Consider the following 24,065-nt stretch of genomic DNA (forward strand, 5'->3'; position numbering starts at 1 on the left):
GATTTCTTTCTGTGGGGTTATGTGAAAGATTCAGTGTTTAAACCTCCTCTACCAAGAAACGTGCCAGAACTGCAAGCTCGCATCAACGATGCTTTCGAACTCATTGATGGGGACATGCTGCGCCGAGTGTGGGAGGAACTTGATTATCGGCTTGATTTCTGCCGAATCACTAAAGGGGCACATATCGAACATTTGTGAATGCCTAAAAAAACTTTTTGAGTTTTTGTATGTGTGTCAAAAGCATTGTGAAAATATCTCAAATAATAAAGTTATTGTAGAGCTGTGAAATCGCTTCAATCATTTGTAATAACCCTGTATATTCAAATACAGACGTATGTAAACAGGCAGAATACGGCGCTGTGGTCGGCAACGGCTATGTAAGACAACAGGTGTCCGGCGCAGTTGTTAGATCGGTTACTGCTACTACAATGTCAGGTGATCAACATTTAAATGAGTTTGGAGGTGGTGTTTATAGTCGGCGGACGAGCGATGGGACATAGCATCTCCGAGGTAGCGATGAAGTGGGGATTTTCTCGTACGACGATTTCACGATTGTACTGTGAATATCAGGAATCCGGTAAAACATCAAATCTCTGACTTCGCAGCGGCCTCCAAAAGATCCTGCAGGAACGGGACCAATGACGACTGAAGAGAATCGTTGAATCTGACAGAAGTGCAACCCTTCCACAAACTGCTTCAGATTTGAATGCTGGGCCATCAACAAGTGTCAGCGTGCGAACCATTCAACGCAACCATCAATATGGCCTTTCAGAGCAAAGGCCCACCCGTGTATCCTTGATGACTGTGCGACCCAAAGCTTTACGCCTCGCCTGGGCCTGTCAGAAGCGACTCTGAACTGTTGTTGACTGGAAACATATTGCCTGGTCGGATGAGTCTCATTTCAAAATCTATTGAGCGGATAGACGTGTTCGGGTACGGAGACAATCTCATGAATCCATGGACTCTGCTTGTCAGCAGTGGACTGTTCAAGCTGGCAGAGACTCTGTTGTTGTGTGGGATGTGGGCATTTGAAGTAATATGGGATCCCTGATACGTCACTCTGACGGGTGACAAGTACTTAAGTATCCTGTCTGATCACCTGCTTCCAATCATGTCACTGTGAATTCCGACGGCCTTGGCAATTCCAGCAGGACAATGTGACACCCCATACGTCCGTAATTGCTACAGAATGGTTCCAGGAACACTTCTACGTGTTTGCGGGGGCCCTACACGATATTAGACAGGTATACCAGTTTCTTTGGCTCTTCAGTGTACATTGTGCAGAGCAGCCTGACCCGCGCGGTGACATCACGGTCTCTCTTTGTCCGACAGTCTATTGTCCAGTGCGCAGCAGTGTGTTGTCCTCTCCTGGGCTGGGCTGATTTGAAGGGCAGAGACTGCTAGCCTAGCCCGTCGCATTCAGCACAAACTGGTAGCCCAACTCGGCCCATGCGGAGACGTCACGAGCCCATTTCGTCCACAACTGCTGAGTCCCAGTGCGATGCAGTGCAGCGCTCGCCCGTGCAACGGACCGCTTTTCAAGACACAGGTCAGTCTTACTCGCCAATGTTTAATTACTGTGCTGTGCGATATACTGTCGTACAGAGGTGTAGTATGTGACAGCTCTGCATTTGTAAGAATTCTGTATGTTCACGTTTACTTTGGTTTCCTGTTTGATTGGTGTAAACACGACGGTGCAGCAACAGGTTTTCAGTTAGGTTTGCTGGTAAATATACTTTTCGTTCTGTCGATGTACCTCGAAGGGTCGTTACAAATACTGATCGTGCTCACATTGTGGTTCAAATGGCTCTGAGCACTATGGGACTTACCTAGCGAGGTGGTTTGACACTGGACTCGCATTCGGGAGGATGACGGTTCAATCCCACAACCGGCCATCCTGATTTATGTTTTCCGTGATTTCCCTAAATCGCTCCAGGCAAATGCTGGGATGGTTCCTTTGAAAGGGCATGGCCGACTTCCTTCCCCATCTTTCCCTAATCCGATGAGACCGATGACCTCGCTGTCTGGTCTCCTTCCCCAAACAACCCAACCCAACCAACTATGGACTTAACATATGAGGTCATCAGTCCCCTAGAACTGAGAACTACTTAAACCTAACTAACCTAAGGACATCACACACATCCATGCCCGAGGCAGGATTCGAACCTGCGACCGCAGCCGTCACGCGGTTCCAGACTGAATCGCCTAGAACCACTTGACCACACAGGCCGGCGTCACTTCGCAGCAAGAATGATTGTCAGCATGGGAGGTTGCCCACCAAATTTTTATACAAAACAGCGACGTCGTTTAAACATTTAGCTGCTGTTGTGAGATACAGGACTTCTCTAGGATATGCCAGCGGCTAACAACAATAGCAGCTGATGACCGTTTCTTAGCAATTATTGCTCATGGATAGCCTGAGAAGAATTATGAAACGTCCCCATAGAAGAATTATACATGACTGTGCTTAAACTGACACACAATATTTTTAGCGCAACGCAATCTGACTTCCAATAATCCTTACAAAAAAATGTCCCTGACTAACATTAACCTATACCCTTCACAAATCACTTACGCGATTTCCTGCAATACAGCGAGCGCCACTACTGCCAGCTAAATAAAAGATTCAAACTACGGAAGGCACTAACTACTGATAGGCATAGTTAGCAAATGAAAGATTTTGATAAAGAACAAACAATGTATTTACCTTAATAGTGTTCAAAAGTCATAATATATATATATATATCAGCTCATGACATCCAGTCTTACAAATTTACTGTCTCTGATGGACACACGTCCAGATCATCCGCTCTCAAAATTCCGCCATCTCTGTCCCCACATCCACCACTGCTGACGGCTCACCTCCAACTGCCAACGCTACGCGCTGTTCACATCCAGCTGCCCAACACTACAATGGCAGACAACAATGCAATCTAGCCACAGACTGCACACAGCACAGCCAGTGATTTTCATACAGAGCACTACGTGGCGTTACCAATAACAAAACATAAACAGCCTACTTACATATCCCCCATGCTCCCCACAAAAAATTTTACAAATTGTTTTGGGCAGTGGCCAGTAATGATTTGATAAAATTTTTCATAACACTTATCTTTCTTACTGAAATATTTACGACACCAGTTTCCGCTACAGTGGCAGTCTCATATAAAAAAATTCACAAGTTGAGAATTTGCGTTACAAACGTGTAGAAACAAAATCCTATAAATATAACAGTGTCCAAAAAATATTCTTCGGCATTGTGATACATTCACGCATTTAGACACATTTCATAACTCTTAAAGTACGATTCTTGGTTTCCAACAACCTTTTCCACAAATCAGAGTCCCTAACCACTACTCATTATTCCTTACCTTATTATACATATACATATCGTCGACACTTCTACAATATTTCGTCATAACCGATATGTAGCATAATCAAATTCCTCATACAGCATCACCATATTGATCATAAACATACCTCAACAGCATAATACACATCGTCGTCGTAATAATGTCATAACACCCCAGTCAAATCTCAAAAACGTCGTAGTTTTCTGCAATAATTTTAAAACTTAAAAAAATTCTCTGCTCACTTCAATAGTGTCATCTACCTCAAACGTACTTTAAAATCATGCTCCCTTACCAAATACATCATTCAAAGCTCTCATAGTATCACAATGGTTCCGAAAAAATATGAACAGTTCACAAAGTACAGACAAAATACAATTTCATAAGTGTGAAGTTACCCAACTGTGTAATTGCGTAAACATGTGTCACTGATGTAGTAAAAAAAATGTTTATCTCTCAGTTAAATGATCAGATAGCTGTGTAATTTGTGTGTTAGAGAAATATGGTACCGATGTGTAAAGTTGTATAAGCAAATACCACATTAGCTAGGGCTCCTTGTGCTTGCCAAACACATGGTACACAAAGTAGGCGTGTACCGCCTGAGGATTAATGTAATTATACCCTCAGGTGTTACAGATTACAGCAATGGAATGAAATGTATCACGGAAAACCTTTGTATCATTGTACCTCAAAAATCTTTAAAAATAAATGTTTTAAGTACAAAATTAATCACTCAAATACGTGTACTGTAGCGCTAAACTCTTCGTCTTGTTGTAAGATAATCTCTGTGGAAGTGTCGTAGTTATCGTCCTCCGAAAGCTACGTTCTGCAGAAGCCAATGTACTTACCTCATGATAATCACAATTGAAATGCTTTGCGTATAGATATCTTAGTTATTACGCTTATTGCCGTGATGAGGAAAGTACTGGTGCTGTAACGTATTGTTGTGCTACGGTAAAGGCTGTCTCATTGTAGCTATACCACAAAAGTTACTACTAAAACATGTTTTACTTTCCAGAATAATACAGAAAAACTGTGCAGATTTAAAGCAGAAACACTGCAAAAGCAACATTGTAAATTGTCACTCACTAGTAGCGTCGTGATAAAATTGCGTAGCTGTCACATAAACTAACAACTATCTCATCTGGTATCTCACAGAAAGTACTTTAAATCCAGAATGTATCTGCAAGTAAACCAAAATGTTGCATTAAAATCTCATTAGCAGTACCAGTATATGTTCTAAGTATGTGAGCCTTATATTCGTTACGTAATCGCGCAACTAACAAGCAAGAATGTACACACACAATGACACTGTGTCGTCTGTTCACTATAACAATGCATTTGTAATTACTGTTTAAATAAGTTCTCTTGGTTCTTGATTGGATATTTAACTTCAAACATTGTTGCATGGTAACAGTTTCTAAGTCTGACAATGCATACTAGAAATGTGAAGTAAAAAGTTTTATGGCAAAGACAAAGTTAAAAAGCAGATTATCTTTCAATAAACGGTTTTACATGTGCAATGTGGTGTAAACCATTACTCTTCCTAGTACGCAGAGTTTCAACTTCAACGCAATTATTATGTGGTATACGACGGATTCTATAAGGTCCATTGTAAACTAGAAAGAATTTGTGACTCAAGTGTTTCTTCTTATGTGACAGTGAATGAGCTTTAATGAGAACTTTCTGACCAATATATAATTTCTTTGCATTTGCTTTACCGTATAGTTTTCTCCTTTCGTCTGCTGCAGATTTTATATTTATAATAGCCAAATCAATTAAGTCTTTGTGTCGAAGTTTACGTGTATTCGGGAAAGGTACAAGCTCTCTGATTCTGCTCGGTGGTTCTTCATTCCTCAGTACAAGAGTAGGTGGTAAAGCAGTGGAGTCATGAGGCATTTCATTCAGCACATTTTGAAATAAGTGTAAATATCTGTCCCAATGCTGATGCTTTCTGTGACAATAAAGTCTACAAAGCTTATTGATTTCTTTCATAATCCGTTCGGAGGGGTTACAATGTGGTGAGTACAACGAAATAAAAACAGGTTTGATTTTATGATTCCGAAGCATGCGTGACCAAACAGCAGATCTGAATTGCGGTCCGTTATCTGAAATGACTTTACTAACGTGTCCAACTTCACGTAAGAAATTTTTAACAAAGGCGTTGGATACAGACCGTCCAGTGGCTTTACGTAACGGTGTGAAAGAAATAAATTTTGAAGTAAGTTCAACAGCGACTAGAACGTACGAAAACTCATTAGACGTTCTGACAAGCGGTCCCAAGAGACCAACAGCAGCAAATTCTTTTAATTTAGAAGGAATGATAGGAAACAGCGGAGCACGATGTGATATAGTAGATGGTTTCGCCTTTTGACAAAGTTTACAAATAGACAAGACTCTTCGAATTCTCTTTTCCATATTGTTAAAATAACAAGTCGTTCGAAGAATATGATAACATTTTCGTGGACCAAAATGTGCGTAGCTGAAATGAATGTACCAAATGAGCTTATTAACAAAATCGTCTGTAATGCAAACTACCCATAGCTTGTCATCAACAGTGCAGCGTTTGAAGAGTATGTTGTTTCTACCAGGTAATAATGCCGAATCTGAGTGTGTGTCTTTTCATGCCATTTACTTTTGATGTCTTTCCAAATCGGATCTTTATCTTGTTCATGAGCAATGTCCTTTAAAGATGTGGTGATGAAGTTTTCAAAGGCGACTTTCTGAATGTAAAGAATACTGAAATTTTTCTCGAGGTTGTCTTCTGTGTTACTTTTCTCAAGCCCAGCCGGTGCGCGTGACAGTGCGTCCGCAACAATGTTCTCCTTGCCGGGAATGTAGACTATTGTGAAGTGGATTTCTTGCGGAAGCAATGCCCAACGTTTTAATCTGTCATGATTTAATTTTGAAGACACAAGAAATTGTAATGCACGATGATCACTGTATACTTTTACTTACTTACCAGAAAGAAAGAAACGGAATTTGTTAAATGCCCAAACGATAGCTAAAGCTTCTAATTCAGTAACGGAATAATTTTTTTCAGATTTTGTTAGCACTCGGCTAGCAAAAGCAATGGTTTTCTGAACGGTAGTGTCATTTTCTATGGCTTCTTGAAATAAATGGGCACCAAGACCAACTTTAGAAGAATCCGTGCTAAGGCAAAAATCTTGTGACAGATCTGGATGAGCTAGTATTGGCGCGTTAAGTAGCGATTCTTTCAAAGAATTGAATTCCAACTGTGCTTGTTCGTCCCAGTTCCAAATAGTATTTTTTCCAGTGAGAGAACAAAGTTTTGGTGTAAGAAGAATTTGCATATTCAGAAAACGACGGTAAAAATTTACGAGACCTAGAAAACTGCGGACTTGTTTTTTTGTGGCTGGAACTGGAATGGCTCTGATTGCTTCTAACTTTTCAGGATCCGGCTGAATGCCTTCAGAAGAAATAATATGTCCCAAAAACTTCACCTTTGTCCTACCGAATTCAGACTTTTCCAAGTTAACTGTAATTCCAGATTCTGCAAAAATATGTAACACGCTGTTGAGGATGCGATTGTGTTGTTCCCATGAGGCTTCTGCTATCAGAATATCGTCCACATATAAGGTGATGTGACGTTTTAAGAACTCAGGTAATATTACCTCACAAAAATCTTCGTTACTCGAACTACTGCAATACAGCGAGCGCCACTACTGCCAGCTAAATAAAAGATTCAAACTACGGAAGGCACTAACTACTGATAGGCATAGTTAGCAAATGAAAGATTTTGATAGAGAACAAACAATGTATTTACCTCAATAGTGTTCAAAAGTCATAATGTATATAGCATTTCATGATATCCAGTGTTACAAATTTCAAAACTCCGCCATCTCTCTCCCCACATCCACAACTGCTGACGGCTCACCTCCAACTGCGCAATGCTACGCGCTGTTCACATCCAGCTGCCCAACACTACAATGCCAGACAACAATGGAAACTAGCCACAGACTGCACACAGCACAGCCAGTGATTTTCATAGAGAGCGCTACGTGGCGTTACCAATAAGAAAACATAAACAGCCCACAACAGAATTATAATAATAATAATTATTATTATTATTATGGTTATTATATTTACTGTTCATTATTTATTACATTCAGCATGTTACGTATAATTTGAACAAAGAATGTATACGTTTTACAAAAGTTAATACAATCAGCAACAAGGTTTTTTTTCCTACACATTGGCAACTAATGATGCAAAATACACTATTACATCGACACAATACTACTCCCCGTCACCGTAACTATTTATACTATTAATAAGAACTACACCTTCTATCAAATTTAACTATGTCTACCACTGGTATTGTCCTACAATTGTTCCCTCCTATCTGTTACTAGTATGCGCAGTAACTAAATGGAACATTAATAACAAGAGTCCTTGTCTGCCACATCATGGACTGTGCGGCTGGTCCCGGCGGAGGTTCGAGTCCTCCCTCGGGCATGGGTGTGTGTGTTTGTCCTTAGGATAATTTAGGTGAAGTAGTGTGTAAGCTTAGGGACTGAGGACCTTAGCAGTTAAGTCCCATAATATTTCACACACATTTGAACATTTTTTTGTCTGCCACATTCCACAGTGTACTCCGTCAGTCCCTGGCCTGTAGCCACACACTGCCATTTTCTTGGGCACTGTGGACGGCGTTATAGTTACATATGTTGAAAGGTGGCTACACTGAGTCACAGCGCCAGAGATTGCTCCAACGATTATTATTCAGCCGCCTCCACTGGAGCAGTAGTAGTTCAGAGGTTGCTGTGGGCAGTGCTTGTTGAGAGGATGACGAGAGCAGTACTAGTGAGAGAATGTCGTGTGCAGTTGTTGTTCTGTTGGGCGAGACAGTAGATGCTGTTCCATTGGTGTAATGTATAGATGGAAGATGTTGCAGTGATCAGTGCATTTTTCGTCAATATATATGGAGGTAAAAAAAAATTATTTCACATTTCCTTAATGACAATGCCTCTTGGTCACAGGTTCAGTCAACAAAGCATCTGGCTCGTGTTCATGTATTAGACTTGTAATTCTGGTTTCTATGTGCAATTATAGTATTTCTGGTTTTTCAATTAGTTCATGGTAAATGGTGTTTAAAATATCTTGTCGTATTGAGGAAGAACCGTGTCAGATACATGTACGTTGAATCACACTTCCACACACAGAACAGTTACACTTGTGCTTTGTTGTTTCGTAGCTTTTATAGTTGCAAGGGACTTAATTAATCAATTGTGTTAACGGAAATTTCCTTTCATTCTTTATTGTTATTTTATGCAGTCAGATTGCGTACTATTAGTCAGGGCCAACCGGTTACGAGACTTCGTAACCGGACACACAGCTACTAAAATTATTGCATAATAATTAAGCCCCCATGCAGTGTCTGTGCTGGTTCCTGTCAGCTCCCAGATTACAGATGACTGCCCAGTTCCGAAGGACCATCGTTGCTGGCGTTGAGAAGTGCAGCGACCTGCTGGTCCACACCATCCCTTTTCCAGCTTCTTAGGCGGAGAGATGCGCCTCATGGCTGTGCTTCCACTCTGGTGTTGATACTATCATCGCGCATGTGCTTTTGGCTGTTCATCCGCCGCATCCGTTGACCTCAGTTGTCTCCGCCGTGTTGCTTCTCGATAGCGTGATAAGCCTCCCGTAGTGCGCTGGCAAAGCTGTCCAGGATCTGCCAGTCTGTCTCGCAATACAGTGTCTGTTTGAAATCGAGTCTTTCACCTCGAGTCAGCTGCTGTTGCCTGAGGAGAACGCAGCTGCACTGTATGCTATTTTTCTTGAGCCTGTGTCGACACAGACAGTACACAGCGATATCTACTTCTTCTTCCTGGCTCTATTGGTGTTGATGGGCCTTGGCTGACTCCAGGACTGCATTCAAATCGTCCCTGTCCAGCTACTTGCGTCTCCATCCTCTAATAATTTTAGATCATATTGTCTGTCACCCAAGTGTCGAAGTCTTGGTCTTCCTCTGATTCCTCGTCCAATTCGATTTTGTAGCAGCATTATTTTTGTTGGGTTCTCTTCTCCCATCCGAAAACCACGGCCGACCCATACCAGAACGTTTATTTTAATAAACTTTATGATTTCAAGACATTTATGTGGCTTGGAAAGTTCAAAATCATATCGTCTACACCACGATCCACCTTAACTAGTCATTCCATAGACTTCTCGTTCAAAATATCCTATTAGCTCTTCACATCACTATGTCACGATACAGGTTTCTGAACCATAAGTTAATACTGGAAGTACTGACGTTTTATACAGCAGATACTTTGTTGTTTTGGACAGATTAGTGAATTTAACTTGTGGAGCCAGCACATAATATTATTTATTAGGTAGCTAGATGTGCCGCTTTGATTCTATACTGACAGATAATAGAAAAACCTTGTCAGGCTTCCAGTTGCAACATCGTAAGTCCGAGAATTTTATTTATTCGTATCGCTGTGAGACAGTACATTCACACCTCATCCTGTGATGTTAATAGTGCTCCCAGATAGTGGATTTGTCTGACAGATTCTGTTTGCTCCTGGTCGACTTCTAACAACTGCATTTGGTTCTGCTCGTATTAATCGCACATGTTTGGTTTTATTGATGGTCGCTTCCAGTCCATTTCTGCTGCCACCAGAGCCACAAATGTTTCTTTTAGCAGCTTTTTCTGTTCTTCTAATAACATCCAAATCATCTGGTTAGGCCAGAACCTGCACCATGCGATTGTGATATGCATCTGTTGCGTTGATTTGAGCTCTCCTTACTACCTTCTCTAGAAGTATGTTACAAAGCATGCATGAGAGTGCATCCCCTCCCTCAGTCCACAGTTTCAAAAACGCAGTTATATCAACGCAATGGATCCACCCTGTAATCGTCTATTCCGAGCAACATTACGGGATTCCCTGCACCGTGGTCTGCAAAGAACATTGGAATAGAACCTAAGTCAGTAGTGTGAGTTTCACTTCGCTGATGAAGGATTTGTTTCACAACTTGACAGATTACAGGGCACTCTCACTTTTGATGTTGTCATGCTGCTTTATGTTCATAGGGAAGGTGATCTTCATTACTTGGTTGCTACCTTTGGTACAATCTGACTACATTCATGTGATGAAATACTTCGCAGTAGTTAACACTCTTGCTTGTGTGCTCTAGTGAAGGCATATCATTAGCCTTTACATATGTTTGAAGGAAGAGGGTGAAAGGTCTCTGTTGGATTCCTTTCATGTTTGATTTCTTAAATCTGTTGTCATTTATGGAATAAATTCCTCTTCTAAATTTACTGTGGCGTTTCTGACTATCTGGGAGGAGACTGAGTAGTGGAACGTGTCACTTTTACACATAAACAAGAACGATCTGTCACACTACTACACTTTAAAACACAGTTTATATGTAATTCATGTCACACAGTCTCATACGGAACCTACATCAGCTTTCTTTTATGTACTGTATATGATAAGATACTGTCATCCCCCTTGACTTCTGTGTGGGAGGATGAATGAGCAAATGTATTTCTAGTTGCATGCTTGAGGGTAGCAGACAAGCCTGTCTGCTAGAGAACAGTAGGACCAACGTCGGAACAGGTAGCTACGCTTTCTAAAAGGAGAGAGGTTTCTATCCTTAGTATGGTCCTGTCCGTCCGTTGTCATGTTGGTATAGGAAGCTGCCCCTCTGGCCACTTCCGTTTGTATTTGTGAGCCACCCCTCAGGAAGGGACCAGTCAGTCGGTCCGTGGCGAGCGTCTGAAGTGGTAAGATCTCCGGCTAAGCGCGTGTCTGCTAAGTCCGTAGGACAATGGATTTCTTAAGTTCAGCCAAACTGAAAATTTAATCACCTTTATTTCAGGTTTAGCTCTAAAATATCTAATGTTATCTCTAATTGCAGCGCAGTGTAATTCTAGTGTGAAGTTCAGAATATATTCCGGTAGTTGCTTTGTCACTACTTTGTGAGTAAAGTGGAACCACGTGTTAATTAGTAACTCTAACTAAGTTCATCAATCTTAAATGCGAATGTGCGTGGGATTATAACGTCTCGTCTTGACAATATTTTTCAATATAGCAACTTTTCTTTATGTTCAACCCACGTGGGGTGTACTTTGTGAGACCACTTCCACGTGCTTACATAATTGTTTGACCCATCAGGTTAATAGTAAGACGTTAGTAACCAGTTCGAGATTTTTCTTTTGTAAATTGCTTTTCGATCTAATTTATTTTAATTATCAAATTTATTGTGGAGTTATACGCTTTGTGTAAACCAAGTTGACCACGTGAAGCATGTGGTGTAATCATCAAAGTAGCCCTCAGCTATTCTTTTTGGGAAGATTTCACAGAGAGTTAGTATGAATTTAGTATACCAGTGTGTGGTAATTACATGACGGACAGGATTGTGGTACGAACGTAATTTCTTTGGGTGAAAATTGAATCGGTTGGTTGTGGTTAATTTCCTCTTGCCTATGTTTCAACGTTCTTCGTGTGTTATTTTATGAATGCAGTGTTGTATGAAGTCTCCCAATCTTGGCTCCATATTTGATGTGTTCCGTAAGATTACAATCTCACATTTTCACAATCCTAAATAAGGCACCAGCTTAGTTACGACTCGAGTTTAATATGCTGAAATTTCAATGATCAATGTTAAAATAAATTTCCAAATATAAACTGATTTATTTCTTTTTATTTAAATTCTTTTTTTTATATATGTATCACTGGTTGTCGTATGACTATTAAAAGATTATAATTAATGTTAGTCTGGTTGGGAATTTGGTAAGCTAGACTGGATACCTGGTGAAACAGTTGCTCAGTAATGCGAGGTTAACTTCCCCAGACAGCTCACAGCTTTTAACCCGCTTTTATTGGCTATCAGTTCCGCTTACATAGCAAATTAAACCAACAACATTACAAGGGTACCGAGTTAAGTGACAGCAACAAAAGTGTATGGTGGCTGCGAGCTGAGGGGAGCTTTTTTGTGTGGAACCTGGATGAAAACGTTTGCCGAAAGACAAGTCCCCCGGTCTCATTGTGCAGACACATTGGGTGTGGCGTTTCTTTAGCCATCATTTGTCATATGATGTTAAGAAAGAATAAATTACTTCTTATTTAGGCGACAACTCCTCCCAGTGATTTACATTACGTTTGCCATTTTATTTAAGTGTTGGTTGCAGTTGATAGAGCTCGGTAATTTGCAAACTGAAGATCGTTGTAGGAGATTGTGGACTGGTCTAGATACCAACCCTCGTTTCAGATATGCAGTGCTATGGGGTTCAGTACATATGTGTGTAGGTCATGTCTTGGTCCTGTATCATGTACGGATGTCGAACGCTTCTCATCGTTATTTAGTCTAATTTGAGGAAGGTTTTGTATCTGAAGAGGGTTCTTCAACCATTATCTAACCCTACAGGTGACATTTCGGAGATGAGTTCGTCTTTCAAGACGACAATGCACGAGTAAACCACACCCACCTTGTCAAGACCTTCCTGCAGGACGAAAGACTCAGCCGAATGGAATGGAGTACCAAATCTGTCGACTAAGCTTGTTAGGGACAGTTGATAACTGGTATTCGCCGTCGCAGGAGTCTTCCTCACACAACGGATGACCTCAGTGCGGCCGCCGTTGAAACGTGGATAGCGTGCCAAGGATCGAAACCTGTTACAAGGTACACAGTAGCAGAATTTGACTTCACGGATGCGCAAAAATGTGCCCTTTCGAACAGACTGTCTGTATTTTCGTTTTGTCTCACGATAAAGTAAGTTATTTGATGGTATATGTTTATTCTCTTATTCCTTGCTATCTTGAATTCGAATGTGTACTGGTGGCGCAAAACTTTTTTGAGCAGTTTAAATGCTCTCCCTCACCTTAGTCTGATAACTTGATAACTTGCATGAATATATCAACTTGTATCCACATCCGTTCAGATTCCACTCACATGAACAACCGTCATTAGCCCGACATTGTAACGACGTTCAGAGTGGAAACATGGAGAGTAAATATGCTACTTAAGCGCCTGAGGATTACATCTGTTCTCCTTTCGAGCCCACGTATCGTTTAGGACATGGTTTCCAGGGGAGGAGTTACGCAGATAGCTTCTCTGGAGTTTAGAAATTATAAAACAGTCGCAGGCGCGAAGAAGAATTTGAATCCAGCGGTGAAGATTTCTTGGATAGCTCAGCTGGGAAAAGCAGTGCAATATATGGAGGTATAATAGTGCCTCGCCAAGCAAGACCGTCATCCACGTCGCGCATATTCACAAAGGTCAGCAGTAGAATGGGGACAAGGTATGGAGAGCGTGTTACGTTTTTAGAGTAAGTTTCTTCTTGTTGGACACGTTCACAGTCATAACCGAGTTTCTCTGCCATACGATAATTTCAGCCCACACTGAGGCTCCGTGAGTAACTGCACTTTCATTAAGACCACCCAATACTTTCATCAACATGTATTTCTTGTAATTTACGTTCACTGTGCATATTGTAAATTAAATTCTTTTACAAATCAACTATAATATTCATTCAACCAAAAGTGACTATAAATAACATTTTTATTTTCCTCTTCAGGATCAAGAATTAATAAGTTGTTAGATGGCTGCACCATTAAACAGGCAATTTAAAGCTCCTTTCCCACCTATATGGCCACGCCTATGGTCAAAAGAGCGTGTTCCCATACACTGTGTACCTACATTTAATACATTCACGTTTAAACCAGATTTAGTTGAAACTGCATCACGATTTCCAGAGTTACGCTTACCTTTACATTTCTCATCAGTATCCCCGCCATCTCGCTTCTAAGGCTGCGAGACATGTCTTATCCCCAAACTATTTCTTCCAGAATGTAACCTTACATGAACTAAATTTAGAAGAAATAGCTCCACACACTCGAGAGTTACGCTTATTTTCAAATAATAAACCATTTCCCTCTCGTATCAACTTTTAAGACTGTTTTGCCATCACAATATTTTTACCTTATAGTAAGCCAAATGTGTTTGCTTGACACTTCTCCATGCCTTCCAGAATTGTGCTGTAACATATACAGATAGGCACACATGTATGTCATATAGCCAGAATTTTTAAAATAATGAATGAGAAATGTCGAAACTATGAACAACAAAATGCCGAAATGAAGATAACAATAACAATATGTAACAATGAACATTCGGCATATGAATTTATCTTACCACAATAAATAAAGAGCGAGGAATGAGGAAAGGTCTCAAATGGTCTGACTGTATAAATTATTCCACTGTTTGTCTGTAATGATTTACGAAACCATAAGAAATCTCATGAAGCATGTAAATAAAAACAAATCCTCTTCATGCAGACAGTATTTTTGGACTTCGTGATTCATTTAGAAGACTCTCAAGTACTGCAATACAAATGAGAGCGCCTAACAACTTCCTCCAGTACATAGGAGTTACTTACCAGAAAGTCTTCAGCTTGTACGAAAAATTAAAAATTAGTGATAAGGGCCTTCATTAGTTGCGGACATCTTTTTACATGTATTGTTTGCTGTGTAATAAGGAAATGTGGTACTGCCTTGAGCAAACAATTTTTCTTGTTTTACCAACCTGAGAGACAGAGAGGGAAACAATGAGAGAGAAACGCGTGTATGTTGCGCAATCTCGAGTACAATTAATCCATGGCTTCGTTTTATAGTATGGCATGTATGATGCATCTCACAGAAGTCTCAAATGTCAGCCGATTCCTTTCAACGAACTCAGGCAACAGAAGAATTTATTGCGTGGCTATTGCCGGTCAGTGCGCAAACTGTCAATGGTACATACTTTCAAATAACACTGTTTCGTTTTAAGTCACGAGAAACAGAAACATTTAGAGCAATTATCTTCGCCTTTCAAGATTAAACCGTTTCGTAGCAGCCATGACACTGCTAGAAAGGAAATACTTGCAAGTAATTTAATACAAAATGGCTGTTTCGTCTTTCACTTTTCGCAGGACATTCATTTTTAATTCGTAACGATGGACATTCCCAATTTTTTGTTAACGCCGTTCACTATCATGCAACGACGTGAGTAGTAAATACATTAACTAGTGTCCATGGCGTGGAGTAACTCTTGTAAGCAGTTCTGTGGCATTAATCTCTCACATTGGTAATCCATGAATGGCGACCAACGGATCTGCTTCACAATTCAATTTCCTCTCTCCTCTTTTGCAGTTGACTGTCAGGGCGATTATTTCGATTCTGTTATATCTCAGTCTCTATGACCTACAATCAAACAATGGAAAATCCTGGATGGAATGTAACAATATGAGAGAAGGAAAGTTGCTACTCAGCGTCTCCGCTATATGGTGAGTAGCAATTTTCCTTCTCTAGTTTTGTCCTTATGACCTACGTAACATGTCTCCAGCGACCTTGGGAAGTCGATAGAATGCTTAACTAAAGTGTTCCTGTCCTCTGACTTATTTTTCCGGACACGATACACATATTTTTCGTTGAGTTGTTTTATTCTTTAGGGATGTCACGAAAGTACAAATAAAATGAGAGATTTCCATCTCTAATGAAAAAAAAAAAAAAAAAAACGGCGGAATCAACATGAATATGGTTCAAGATAATACTCAGTCTAGTGAATTCGCAGTGGATATTACCTGCTAAGAATTACAGTTCCGTAATTTAAACTTGTAATTATGTAAGAAGTATGAATATTAGCTAGCACATTACTTCCAGATAGAGTGAAGGTGGTGAATGAACAGAAGCCTTGGAAACTTATTGGATCGCTCATTGAACAGGCCAGACTGTCAGACAGCAGGGTAACAATCAACGTACGTGCCGCGTTTACGACCTACATAAATTATGGCGAGAGATAGCTGGATACTGATAATTTAGTTATGCCCAGAAATTATGTATGTGCATAGGCGGTCGAAGCGAACTCTGTAAGCCAATGTTAGAGATTATACGAAGATACTTTCCGACTTCTTGGATATACATTGGAACTCGTGGTAACGAGATAATTTTCTATCAAGTTATACAAATTTCGTGTCTCCTTGAGTGTGAGAGATGTGTTGTAGATCGATTAGTTTTGTGCAGGTAATTACTATACACCACCTTCCGATGCATGTTTCGTAATACGACACACGACTGCCGAAACCGTACAGGAGCAACTGTCATATCTTTTCATCTCCATCACCATCTACATCATACTCGGCAAACTAACTAATTATGTGAAGCGGAGGGTACTTTTGGCCCGCTCGCGAATGGCGCGTAGGAAAAAAGAATGATTGTCGGCAATCCTCTGAATTGGCTCTCATTTCTCGAATTTTCTCGTCGCGGTCATTACAAGAGATGTAATATGTTGTTTGACTCTTCCTGGAAAGTGTTCTCTCGAAATTTCAATAGTAAACCTCTTCGTGGTGTGCGGCTGCCAATGCAGCTTGTTGAGCACCTGAGTCACACGCTGGTGCAGGCTAAACGAACCCTTGACGAAAGGCGTCTCTCTTAGTTAGATCTTCTCTATCTCTTTTGTAAGTCCTAACTGATAAGAATCCAGTACTGATAAACAATTGTCAAGAACCGCTCGAACAAGCGCCTTATAAGCCACTTCCTTTTTGGATTCTTTAAGACTTTTCCTATGAATCTCAGTCTGGCATCTGATTTTCCTAATGTTGTTTTATATGGTCATCTAACTTAATGTCACTCTGAATAGTTACTCTGAGATATTTTGCGCCAGATACTGTTTCCAGCAGTTTATCATCAATAATGTAGTTGCACAGTAGTGCTTTTTTCCTATGGTACATTTATTTACGTTCAGAGTCAACTGCCAGAGCCTGCACCATTTATCAATCCTCCGCAGGACATTCCGTCAATCGACATTAATCCTCCGCAAGAATTCTGTCAGTCGATGCTGTCTTCCGCTGTTTCTGCTTTATTATAGACAACCGCATCATCCGCAGGCAGTCTTAAAAGCAAACCAACGCTTTCTGCTAGATCATTTATATACGTTCTTAACAATAACGGTCATATCTAACTTCCTTGTGGTGCTCTACAACCAAAACATTCTGTACAGCAACGAGTGGTCAATCGTGACACCTGGTGCGTTATGTCTGCCAGTTAGCACATCTTCAGGACAACTTTTAAGGTCACGAGTATCTCCACCAGTGTCGCAAACTAAGCTATTGATATCGAAGCAGAAACAAAGTTCCCTGACGTCGTATCTGTGACACTTGATCTGGTTCTGTATTACGTCAGAATCCACATGGATAGCTCGAAGACTCCTGATGGAACGGGACACTGTATTGCTCACCAACCAACTCTGCGGGAAGGTCGAATTTTACTGTTTTAAATTCCAAAGTAATCCTGATAGAGGAGAAGAAACCAATTTTTACCATTCACTATTAGTATGCTCCAAATACCGACGATGCAATCAAAGTTATATATGAAGTTAAAACTTTCAAACGTTCCATTACCAACTTCCGCAAAGCCCTCTTCCGTACGAATGATACAAGAGTCTTTTTACATCAGAGGAAACTACTTAAAACACTAACACAAGTGAGCTGTGCGCGGCTCACTGTCATGCTGTTTATTGCTCGTCATCTTGTTTTTGTAGTTGTGTCGCCTCTTTCTTTTAATTCGATTTACTAGCGTCACTAGGTTGCTGGTTTGCTTGCAGCAGCAGCGCTTATCGATAAGGGCACTGTCATGCCATCTCTGGAGCGACTGCTAGTATTTCCAGGTCGTCGTGTGCCTGGAGTTCAGTCGGCGACGGAGCGCCAGTGAGTCGCGGACAGCCAGTACTTGCCGACTGCTGGACACACACATGAACTGTCCGACGGAGGGAGATTGGAGCGGGAACAAACGCTGGTTGATCGTTCGGTTGGTCGTCTCATTGGTCGACATGTAATTGATCTTTTGATCGTTTCTGGGCCTCGCCAGTTGGTCATCTTGCCGGACGTGGGTCGGTTCCTTCCTCGTGCAAAGGTGTCGTCGCCAACGGGCATGAGTTACCTCTGTATGGTTGGGTCCGAGCCAGTGTCTCCGGGTCGTCGTGGTCCGAGTTGCGAATGGACATCAGGGGAGTCGGGATTGAGCTACAGTGAGGTCCGGACAGCCAGTACTCGCCGACCGTTTGCGACACACATGCACTGTCAGACGGAAGGAGGCTGGATCGGAAACGACCGTTGGTTGGTCGTTCGGTCGGTCGTCTCATCGGACGACGTGTATTTGGTCTTTTTACTGTTTCTGGGCCTCGTCAGTTGGTCATCTTGCCGGACGTGGGTCGGTTCCTTCCTCGTGCAAAGGTGTCGTCGCCAACGGGCATGAGTTACCTCTGTATGGTTGGGTCCGAGCCAGTGTCTCCGGGTCGTCGTGGTCCGAGTTGCGAATGGACATCAGGGGAGTCGGGATTGAGCTACAGTGAGGTCCGGACAGCCAGTACTCGCCGACCGTTTGCGACACACATGCACTGTCAGACGGAAGGAGGCTGGATCGGAAACGACCGTTGGTTGGTCGTTCGGTCGGTCGTCTCATCGGACGACGTGTATTTGGTCTTTTTACTGTTTCTGGGCCTCGTCAGTTGGTCATCTTGCCGGACGTGGGTCGGTTCCTTCCTCGTGCAAAGGTGTCGTCGCCAACGGGCATGAGTTACCTCTGTATGGTTGGGTCCGAGCCAGTGTCTCCGGGTCGTCGTGGTCCGAGTTGCGAATGGACATCAGGGGAGTCGGGATTGAGCTACAGTGAGGTCCGGACAGCCAGTACTCGCCGACCGTTTGCGACACACATGCACTGTCAGACGGAAGGAGGCTGGATCGGAAACGACCGTTGGTTGGTCGTTCGGTCGGTCGTCTCATCGGACGACGTGTATTTGGTCTTTTTACTGTTTCTGGGCCTCGTCAGTTGGTCATCTTGCCGGACGTGGGTCGGTTCCTTCCTCGTGCAAAGGTGTCGTCGCCAACGGGCATGAGTTACCTCTGTATGGTTGGGTCCGAGCCAGTGTCTCCGGGTCGTCGTGGTCCGAGTTGCGAATGGACATCAGGGGAGTCGGGATTGAGCTACAGTGAGGTCCGGACAGCCAGTACTCGCCGACCGTTTGCGACACACATGCACTGTCAGACGGAAGGAGGCTGGATCGGAAACGACCGTTGGTTGGTCGTTCGGTCGGTCGTCTCATCGGACGACGTGTATTTGGTCTTTTTACTGTTTCTGGGCCTCGTCAGTTGGTCATCTTGCCGGACGTGGGTCGGTTCCTTCCTCGTGCAAAGGTGTCGTCGCCAACGGGCATGAGTTACCTCTGTATGGTTGGGTCCGAGCCAGTGTCTCCGGGTCGTCGTGGTCCGAGTTGCGAATGGACATCAGGGGAGTCGGGATTGAGCTACAGTGAGGTCCGGACAGCCAGTACTCGCCGACCGTTTGCGACACACATGCACTGTCAGACGGAAGGAGGCTGGATCGGAAACGACCGTTGGTTGGTCGTTCGGTCGGTCGTCTCATCGGACGACGTGTATTTGGTCTTTTTACTGTTTCTGGGCCTCGTCAGTTGGTCATCTTGCCGGACGTGGGTCGGTTCCTTCCTCGTGCAAAGGTGTCGTCGCCAACGGGCATGAGTTACCTCTGTATGGTTGGGTCCGAGCCAGTGTCTCCGGGTCGTCGTGGTCCGAGTTGCGAATGGACATCAGGGGAGTCGGGATTGAGCTACAGTGAGGTCCGGACAGCCAGTACTCGCCGACCGTTTGCGACACACATGCACTGTCAGACGGAAGGAGGCTGGATCGGAAACGACCGTTGGTTGGTCGTTCGGTCGGTCGTCTCATCGGACGACGTGTATTTGGTCTTTTTACTGTTTCTGGGCCTCGTCAGTTGGTCATCTTGCCGGACGTGGGTCGGTTCCTTCCTCGTGCAAAGGTGTCGTCGCCAACGGGCATGAGTTACCTCTGTATGGTTGGGTCCGAGCCAGTGTCTCCGGGTCGTCGTGGTCCGAGTTGCGAATGGACATCAGGGGAGTCGGGATTGAGCTACAGTGAGGTCCGGACAGCCAGTACTCGCCGACCGTTTGCGACACGCATGCACTGTCAGACGGAAGGAGGCTGGATCGGAAACGACCGTTGGTTGGTCGTTCGGTCGGTCGTCTCATCGGACGACGTGTATTTGGTCTTTTTACTGTTTCTGGGCCTCGTCAGTTGGTCATCTTGCCGGACGTGGGTCGGTTCCTTCCTCGTGCAAAGGTGTCGTCGCCAACGGGCATGAGTTACCTCTGTATGGTTGGGTCCGAGCCAGTGTCTCCGGGTCGTCGTGGTCCGAGTTGCGAATGGACATCAGGGGAGTCGGGATTGAGCTACAGTGAGGTCCGGACAGCCAGTACTCGCCGACCGTTTGCGACACACATGCACTGTCAGACGGAAGGAGGCTGGATCGGAAACGACCGTTGGTTGGTCGTTCGGTCGGTCGTCTCATCGGACGACGTGTATTTGGTCTTTTTACTGTTTCTGGGCCTCGTCAGTTGGTCATCTTGCCGGACGTGGGTCGGTTCCTTCCTCGTGCAAAGGTGTCGTCGCCAACGGGCATGAGTTACCTCTGTATGGTTGGGTCCGAGCCAGTGTCTCCGGGTCGTCGTGGTCCGAGTTGCGAATGGACATCAGGGGAGTCGGGATTGAGCTACAGTGAGGTCCGGACAGCCAGTACTCGCCGACCGTTTGCGACACACATGCACTGTCAGACGGAAGGAGGCTGGATCGGAAACGACCGTTGGTTGGTCGTTCGGTCGGTCGTCTCATCGGACGACGTGTATTTGGTCTTTTTACTGTTTCTGGGCCTCGTCAGTTGGTCATCTTGCCGGACGTGGGTCGGTTCCTTCCTCGTGCAAAGGTGTCGTCGCCAACGGGCATGAGTTACCTCTGTATGGTTGGGTCCGAGCCAGTGTCTCCGGGTCGTCGTGGTCCGAGTTGCGAATGGACATCAGGGGAGTCGGGATTGAGCTACAGTGAGGTCCGGACAGCCAGTACTCGCCGACCGTTTGCGACACACATGCACTGTCAGACGGAAGGAGGCTGGATCGGAAACGACCGTTGGTTGGTCGTTCGGTCGGTCGTCTCATCGGACGACGTGTATTTGGTCTTTTTACTGTTTCTGGGCCTCGTCAGTTGGTCATCTTGCCGGACGTGGGTCGGTTCCTTCCTCGTGCAAAGGTGTCGTCGCCAACGGGCATGAGTTACCTCTGTATGGTTGGGTCCGAGCCAGTGTCTCCGGGTCGTCGTGGTCAGAGTTGCGAATGGACATCAGGGGAGTCGGGATTGAGCTACAGTGAGGTCCGGACAGCCAGTACTCGCCGACCGTTTGCGACACACATGCACTGTCAGACGGAAGGAGGCTGGATCGGAAACGACCGTTGGTTGGTCGTTCGGTCGGTCGTCTCATCGGACGACGTGTATTTGGTCTTTTTACTGTTTCTGGGCCTCGTCAGTTGGTCATCTTGCCGGACGTGGGTCGGTTCCTTCCTCGTGCAAAGGTGTCGTCGCCAACGGGCATGAGTTACCTCTGTATGGTTGGGTCCGAGCCAGTGTCTCCGGGTCGTCGTGGTCCGAGTTGCGAATGGACATCAGGGGAGTCGGGATTGAGCTACAGTGAGGTCCGGACAGCCAGTAATCGCCGACCGTTTGCGACACACATGCACTGTCAGACGGAAGGAGGCTGGATCGGAAACGACCGTTGGTTGGTCGTTCGGTCGGTCGTCTCATCGGACGACGTGTATTTGGTCTTTTTACTGTTTCTGGGCCTCGTCAGTTGGTCATCTTGCCGGACGTGGGTCGGTTCCTTCCTCGTGCAAAGGTGTCGTCGCCAACGGGCATGAGTTACCTCTGTATGGTTGGGTCCGAGCCAGTGTCTCCGGGTCGTCGTGGTCCGAGTTGCGAATGGACATCAGGGGAGTCGGGATTGAGCTACAGTGAGGTCCGGACAGCCAGTACTCGCCGACCGTTTGCGACACACATGCACTGTCAGACGGAAGGAGGCTGGATCGGAAACGACCGTTGGTTGGTCGTTCGGTCGGTCGTCTCATCGGACGACGTGTATTTGGTCTTTTTACTGTTTCTGGGCCTCGTCAGTTGGTCATCTTGCCGGACGTGGGTCGGTTCCTTCCTCGTGCAAAGGTGTCGTCGCCAACGGGCATGAGTTACCTCTGTATGGTTGGGTCCGAGCCAGTGTCTCCGGGTCGTCGTGGTCCGAGTTGCGAATGGACATCAGGGGAGTCGGGATTGAGCTACAGTGAGGTCCGGACAGCCAGTACTCGCCGACCGTTTGCGACACACATGCACTGTCAGACGGAAGGAGGCTGGATCGGAAACGACCGTTGGTTGGTCGTTCGGTCGGTCGTCTCATCGGACGACGTGTATTTGGTCTTTTTACTGTTTCTGGGCCTCGTCAGTTGGTCATCTTGCCGGACGTGGGTCGGTTCCTTCCTCGTGCAAAGGTGTCGTCGCCAACGGGCATGAGTTACCTCTGTATGGTTGGGTCCGAGCCAGTGTCTCCGGGTCGTCGTGGTCCGAGTTGCGAATGGACATCAGGGGAGTCGGGATTGAGCTACAGTGAGGTCCGGACAGCCAGTACTCGCCGACCGTTTGCGACACACATGCACTGTCAGACGGAAGGAGGCTGGATCGGAAACGACCGTTGGTTGGTCGTTCGGTCGGTCGTCTCATCGGACGACGTGTATTTGGTCTTTTTACTGTTTCTGGGCCTCGTCAGTTGGTCATCTTGCCGGACGTGGGTCGGTTCCTTCCTCGTGCAAAGGTGTCGTCGCCAACGGGCATGAGTTACCTCTGTATGGTTGGGTCCGAGCCAGTGTCTCCGGGTCGTCGTGGTCCGAGTTGCGAATGGACATCAGGGGAGTCGGGATTGAGCTACAGTGAGGTCCGGACAGCCAGTACTCGCCGACCGTTTGCGACACACATGCACTGTCAGACGGAAGGAGGCTGGATCGGAAACGACCGTTGGTTGGTCGTTCGGTCGGTCGTCTCATCGGACGACGTGTATTTGGTCTTTTTACTGTTTCTGGGCCTCGTCAGTTGGTCATCTTGCCGGACGTGGGTCGGTTCCTTCCTCGTGCAAAGGTGTCGTCGCCAACGGGCATGAGTTACCTCTGTATGGTTGGGTCCGAGCCAGTGTCTCCGGGTCGTCGTGGTCCGAGTTGCGAATGGACATCAGGGGAGTCGGGATTGAGCTACAGTGAGGTCCGGACAGCCAGTACTCGCCGACCGTTTGCGACACACATGCACTGTCAGACGGAAGGAGGCTGGATCGGAAACGACCGTTGGTTGGTCGTTCGGTCGGTCGTCTCATCGGACGACGTGTATTTGGTCTTTTTACTGTTTCTGGGCCTCGTCAGTTGGTCATCTTGCCGGACGTGGGTCGGTTCCTTCCTCGTGCAAAGGTGTCGTCGCCAACGGGCATGAGTTACCTCTGTATGGTTGGGTCCGAGCCAGTGTCTCCGGGTCGTCGTGGTCCGAGTTGCGAATGGACATCAGGGGAGTCGGGATTGAGCTACAGTGAGGTCCGGACAGCCAGTACTCGCCGACCGTTTGCGACACACATGCACTGTCAGACGGAAGGAGGCTGGATCGGAAACGACCGTTGGTTGGTCGTTCGGTCGGTCGTCTCATCGGACGACGTGTATTTGGTCTTTTTACTGTTTCTGGGCCTCGTCAGTTGGTCATCTTGCCGGACGTGGGTCGGTTCCTTCCTCGTGCAAAGGTGTCGTCGCCAACGGGCATGAGTTACCTCTGTA

The sequence above is a fragment of the Schistocerca americana genome, chromosome 8 (genome assembly GCF_021461395.2).
Source record: "Schistocerca americana isolate TAMUIC-IGC-003095 chromosome 8, iqSchAmer2.1, whole genome shotgun sequence".
Taxonomy (NCBI): Eukaryota; Metazoa; Arthropoda; class Insecta; order Orthoptera; family Acrididae; genus Schistocerca; species Schistocerca americana.